Here is a 6,318-nt window from a genome sequence, read left to right on the forward strand (position 1 = left end):
AACCCATCAGTCAAGCTCAAGTCCAGAAGACAACAAGAGATTGTGCGACTGGTGAAAGAAAGAAGGAACCTGAGTAAACAATGGAGGAAGTCCACAGAAGAGGAAAGAAAAGGAATTGAGGCTCTACAGGGTGACATCAAGCAGCGTATTGCAACACTGCGAAGAGCAGAATGCCTTAGAAAGCAACACAAGAAGAAGGAACGAACGAGGACTGCCTTCTACAGAGATCCCTATAAGTTTGTCAAAGACCTCTTTGTCAAAGAGAAAACTGGGACCCTCAAAGTACCCTTACGAGAACTAGAGAAGTACCTGAAGAAGACCTACTCGGACAAACAGAGGCATGTGCCAACCAACATTCCGGATGATATGCCGCCAATTCAACAAGACCTCCTACCTGGAGCGAAGTGGAGAGCACAGTAAGGCGAGCAAGGACAGCCTCAGCCCCTGGGCCCAATGGCGTTCCATATAGGGTTTATAAGAACGCGCCAGGCGTCTTGAAGTTCCTCTGGAAGCTCATGAAAGTGGCATGGGAAAAAGAAATTATACCAAAGGCATGGCGACGGGCAGGAGGAATCCTGATTCCCAAAGAAAAGAATTCCTCAACCATCGATCAGTTCCGCCAGATAAACCTCCTGAATGTGGAAGGAAAGATATTTTTCAGTGTTGTGGCCCAGAGGCTCTCTGTGTTCTTGCAAAAGAACAACTTTGTAGACACCTCAGTACAGAATGCAGGGATAAGTGGATTCTCAGGATGCCTGGAACATACAAATGTCATCTGGCACCAAATACAGACAGCCAAGAAGGAGAAGAAAGATTTGCATGTGGTTTTCTTGGATCTTGCCAATGCGTTTGGGTCAGTGCCGCATGAAATTCTATGGACTGCGTTCAAGTTCTTCCATGTCCCAGAGGGTATCACAAGGTTGGTCAAAGCCTATTTCCAGGACCTTCAGTTCTGTGTGACAGCACAGACTAGTACAACTGCCTGGCAGCACCTCGAGATAGGCATAATGGCGGGCTGCACAATCTCTCCACTGGCGTTTACCATGGCGATGGAGCTCATTATTCGTGCATCCCTATGGGTGGTAGGAGGCGAGCGGTTGAAGAGTGGGCTGCGTCTTCCTCCAATCAGGGCGTATATGGACGACATGACGACAATAACAACAACAAATGCATGCACTAAACGCCTGTTGGACAAACTCCAGGGAAACATCAAATGGGCAAGAATGGAGATTAAACCCAGCAAATCCCGCAGTATCTCCATTGTCAAGGGCCAGCTTACCAATGAGAGGTTCCAGATTAACAACAAGCCAATACCAACAATTCTGGAGAAGCCCATCAAAAGCCTCGGCCGCTGGTATAGCGCAGAACTCAAAGACTCGAAGCAGGTGGAGCAACTCAGACAGGATACAATCAGCGGCCTCAAGAAGATCAACAACACTGCTCTTCCAGGGAAGCTGAAGCTGTGGTGCTTTCAGTTTGGGCTGTTGCCCCGAATCATGTGGCCAATTTCTATCTATGAGGTCACACTATCCCATGCCATTCGAATGGAGAGATTAGTGAATGCACAAGTGAGGAAGTGGCTTGGACTGCCAAGATGCCTTACCAGCATTGGCCTATACGGCAATGGAGCCCTCTCCCTGCCAATCTCAAGCCTGGTGGAGGAGTACAAATGTGCCAAAGCAAGGCTGGAAATGACTCTGACCGAATCCCGGGATCCAGTCATCAGAGGCGCTGCTCCTACCCTGGCAACGGGGAGGCAATGGAAGCCGGCAGCAGCGGTTGCGGCGGCAAAGGCTGCTCTCAGACACCGGGATATAGTGGGGCATGTCCAATATGGCAGAGCAGGCCTTGGAATGGAAGCAGCAACACCCACGTGGCAAAAGGCTACTCCAAGCGAGCGGTGGCACATGGTGGTGGAGGAGGTGCGCCACCAGGAGGAAGCAACCATGTGTGCCAAGGCTGTCTCCCAAGTCCAGCAAGGTTGTTGGATGAAGTGGGATGACGTGGAGAGGAGGAAAATCACATGGAGTGAGATGTGGGGCATGGAGGCTAATAGGGCTGGGCGATTCGTCCCCATAAAAAAATCTGAGATTTTTTTATAAAAAACTCGATTTACGATTCGAATCTATTTTTTTCCCCCGACCCCATTTAAAACAAAATAATTGCAAACTGTATATGGGCCCTATTTTAACGATCTAAGCGCATTGTCTAAAGCGCACAGCGCAACATCTAAATGGGCGTGTCCGAATCCACTTTTGCTAATTTAACGACGGGAAAAATGGATTTTGCGCCGAGCGCATGGTCGAAAAGGGTAGGTCCTATTGTAATGGGAGTATTTTGGGCGTAACGTGCAATAAACCAATGAGAGTCTCTGCTCTCATCCCCTTTAAAAGCTAGTTGCGCTGGCGTTATGTCTAATCCCTATTTAGATGACGGACTTTGTAAACTGAAAAAATAAGCGGAGGAAGAAGATCCCCAGTTTAAGATTAATGTTAAATAATTGTGTTGTTTTTCACTTGTATTGAAATTGTTATTTTTTTATCAAAACCTTTAAAACCCGTTTTCTTTTAGTCATGGAAGTAAAAAGCAGGCTTGTAATTGCTTTTAATGTATGGCTATCCAATATCATCAAAAAATTATTTACAAGCATGTAAGATAAGGTTTGTACTCTAAAAATACTTTATTTGTAATAAACAGGAGATAAAGAATTTACAAACGGCTCTCCTCACGTTTCAGCACTTTGGACAGCGGTTTTTTTTTAGCAAAGAGTTTTTTTAAGCATTACTTAAAAATGTTTCTCATCTCATCATATCCACAGGTACAGAGTCATCATAGACAATAAATCCGTGAGGTAGCATTTAAAAACAGATACATTTGTTAAAAGCAAAGCATTTATTTACTTACCAGGCTACAGGTGAAGGAGCTCTTTGTGCCTTCTAACGTCTCATAATTAGTCCTCATTTATGTCCAAGAGACTCCATAATAATCTTTTACATTCAATCCTTTAATCTTTCATATTTAAAAGCGTTTTTGTGCTGCTGCGCATTCATGTACCTTGTGATAAGCAAACCCGCGTTGTCCTCCCGTGTATAGGCGCATTTTACTAATGCGCTCTTTAAATAACATAAAACACATTGCGCCATTGACTTTAGACTTTAGACCAGGTTTTTGTTGGTCAATGGCGTAGGCTATTTTAGTTGCCTCAAAATAGCAACGCGCCAACAATGCGCCTGAACACACCTCGTTTTCAGACCAGAACGCCCATGGGCGCAAAAGGGGGCGCAAATGCAATTGCTATTTAAACAACGCGGCGCTAAACGTGAAAATTAGGGTGGAAACTAGCAAAAGACACTTGCGTCGCGCATTGCGCTGCATTGCGCCGGGTGTAAGATAGAGCCCTATATTTTTAAAATATATATTTATTATATTTAATTAAAATGCATCAACAAAAAATTGAGAAGGAATGAAGATTGGCGAATGCAAAATGTATGTCAGTGTTTCCCACAGATCTGAAATTTACTTGTGGTGGTAGCTGGTGAAAAGGGCAATCATTATAATCCACCGACAAAAAATGGTCTACTATACATGTGACACAGAACTAATAATGTGTGACACAACACAATACTTTGAATTATTGAACATTAATATTAATTTCACATTATAGTTCATTAATCTAACCACCCCAAACTTTCTTTGTCATGAACAAAGCTGACACTGTTTGTCAAAGCACCACGAAAACACTTTCTGTTTTTGCACTGATATATGAAGCAATTTGACGACCCCTTTTATCAAACTCAATATATACAATACTATGTACAGTATATTAAAAGACAGTGCAGGTCTATAGATTATAAATGTGACTGATGTTATAATGATAATAATTTCTAGAGATAGGCACTTTTACTGCTTCTGCTTTCTATTTCTCTTTTGCCGATTAAAAAAGCTTAATCCACTCATTATTTCAGATTTAAAAGTTTACTTGCTGTCCTGATGACAGACTTTACATTACAGCTTAGCGTTTTTTTATATCCTGAGTCAGCTTTAGCTTTGCTCGTTCAGTGCAATGGGCTTGACATTAGCACTGCTTTTTGCTACAATCTCTGTGCAAACTTTTTAGATTTTAGAAAAGATATGGTCTATTAATAGTATAGATTAGATTATAAAAAAATGGATTAAAGAAAATGCAGCGCGTGGGCGCAACAAGAGCCAGTTGTCATCACCATAGAAACCAGAGGCACGCTGAAACTTCACTCGAGCTTTAGGTAGCGCTCACGGCAGTTCTCCGGTCGAATCGGGTTTTACACACAATATTAATCATACTTGGGACTCAAAGTAATAAACTAGGACCGACTGACCATTTCTAATATAAACCCGGAACCGTACGGGTCCTCTCAGGGAAGAAAGACCTCTAATGGTAAAACTCTGCTCAAGTTCAGAAACATAAAGGATACAATGTGACACTGAGCTTGCTTCGCGTCGCACCCAATTCATTGAGAAACGAAGAGCACGTGAACGGACACTCAACGGGAGAGACACAACGTGCTTGCACGCAAAATGAAGCCAACTTGGATGCTATAAACACATATGCACATAAGCATATGCGACCATTTTGGTCGCAGTGTAGTTCCCTGGCTGCTCAGTTACCTCAGTATGTGATGCAGTTAATCCAGTTTGCCGCACTGGATGATGAGTTTATGATGCGCTGGATAATGAGTTTATGACGCGTGCATCTTCACAGGCTCTCTCAACAAAACACGGGTCATCCAGTCGAGTTCAGAAAATACGGAAATTCGTAAAGTGATTTTTTTTCCTGGGCGGGTCAATTTTACCTGGGCGGAATGCCCAGTAGAGCCTATGTTTGGGAAACACTGTATGTACTGATCTATACTGCAGAGGGGGAGAAAAAAAATCTTTAAAAAAATCGATTTTTTAAAAATATGAATCGATTTGACCTGCCAACTCGATTTTAAAATCAAATCGATTTTTTTCCCAGCCCTAGAGGCTAATAGGATAAGTTTCATCATCAAAGCCACCTATGATGTCCTGCCATCCCCAACCAAACTACATCTTTGGTATGCAGAGGACCCAGCTTGTCCCCTGTGTGCAGCCCCAGCAACCCTCAAACACATCTTGGTGGGATGTAAAACCAGCCTAACTCAAGGAAGGTACACCTGGCGCCACAACCAAGTACTGAGGTGCTTGGCGGCCGAACTTGAGAACAAGAGGGTAACCACCAATACCATGCCTCTAAATGCCGAGACTGCCATTCCACAGAGAATAACTTTCATGCGGGAAGGGGAGAAACAGTGGACTAAGCCATCACTCCCAAACTCTGGCCCCCTGAACGCAGCCCGGGATTGGGAAATGCGGGTAGACCTTAATCAGAGGCTCACCTTCCCACCTGAAATAGCAACAACCAACCTGCGCCCAGACCTTGTCCTCTGGTCCAAGTCCTGCCGGCGTGTCTTCATTGTTGAAATGACTGTCCCATGGGAGGATGCCATCGATGAGGCATTCGAACGGAAGAGACTGCGATATGCCAACTTAGCAGCTGAAGCAGAGGGGCGGAACTGGAATGTGAAGGTGTGGCCAGTGGAGGTGGGGTGCAGAGGTTTTGTAGCCAGCTCTACCACAAGGCTCTTGAAGGAAGTAGGGATCAGAGGGCAGTCCCAACGGAAGGCAGTCAAAGAACTTGCCACTGCAGCGGAACGGAGCAGCCACTGGCTGTGGCTGAAACGAAGGGACGCAACATGGACTGCCAAATGATCGCTTGGTACCACCATCGTGCGACACACACCCGGGTCTGATCAACCCGTGGTGGGCCAACCCCGGCAGAGGGTGTCTTGTGATAAGTGGCCGAAACACCCAATGAGGTCGGCCACACAATAGAAGATGTGTCGCACTGGTGGCACCATGAGTTCTGTGAAAATTCCACTCCACCCAAGATGACATCAATTTTGTGCTGAAAGATAGGGATTTTAACAACCAGTCCTAGTAAGAATCATTAGTGCAGAGATCAACTCATTTGCAGTTTAAAGGACACACACAAAAATGACACATTTTTGCTTACACCTACAAAGTGGCAATTTTAACATGTTATAATAAATTATCAATATGATATTTTGAGCTAAAACTTCACATACGTACTCTGGAGACACCAAATAATATTTTTTTTGTCTTGTGAAAGACTGCCCTTTAGTTAAAACATTTGTAGTGTTTCTTGACACTTCAACCTCTCGATGTTCATGCCCTTGGGTGAATATAATTTTTATGGGGCATAAACAGACAACCACTACTCAGTGTTTGGCCAAGGGAAAA

The sequence above is a fragment of the Paramisgurnus dabryanus genome, chromosome 24, assembly GCF_030506205.2.
Source record: "Paramisgurnus dabryanus chromosome 24, PD_genome_1.1, whole genome shotgun sequence".
Lineage (NCBI taxonomy): Eukaryota > Metazoa > Chordata > Actinopteri > Cypriniformes > Cobitidae > Paramisgurnus > Paramisgurnus dabryanus.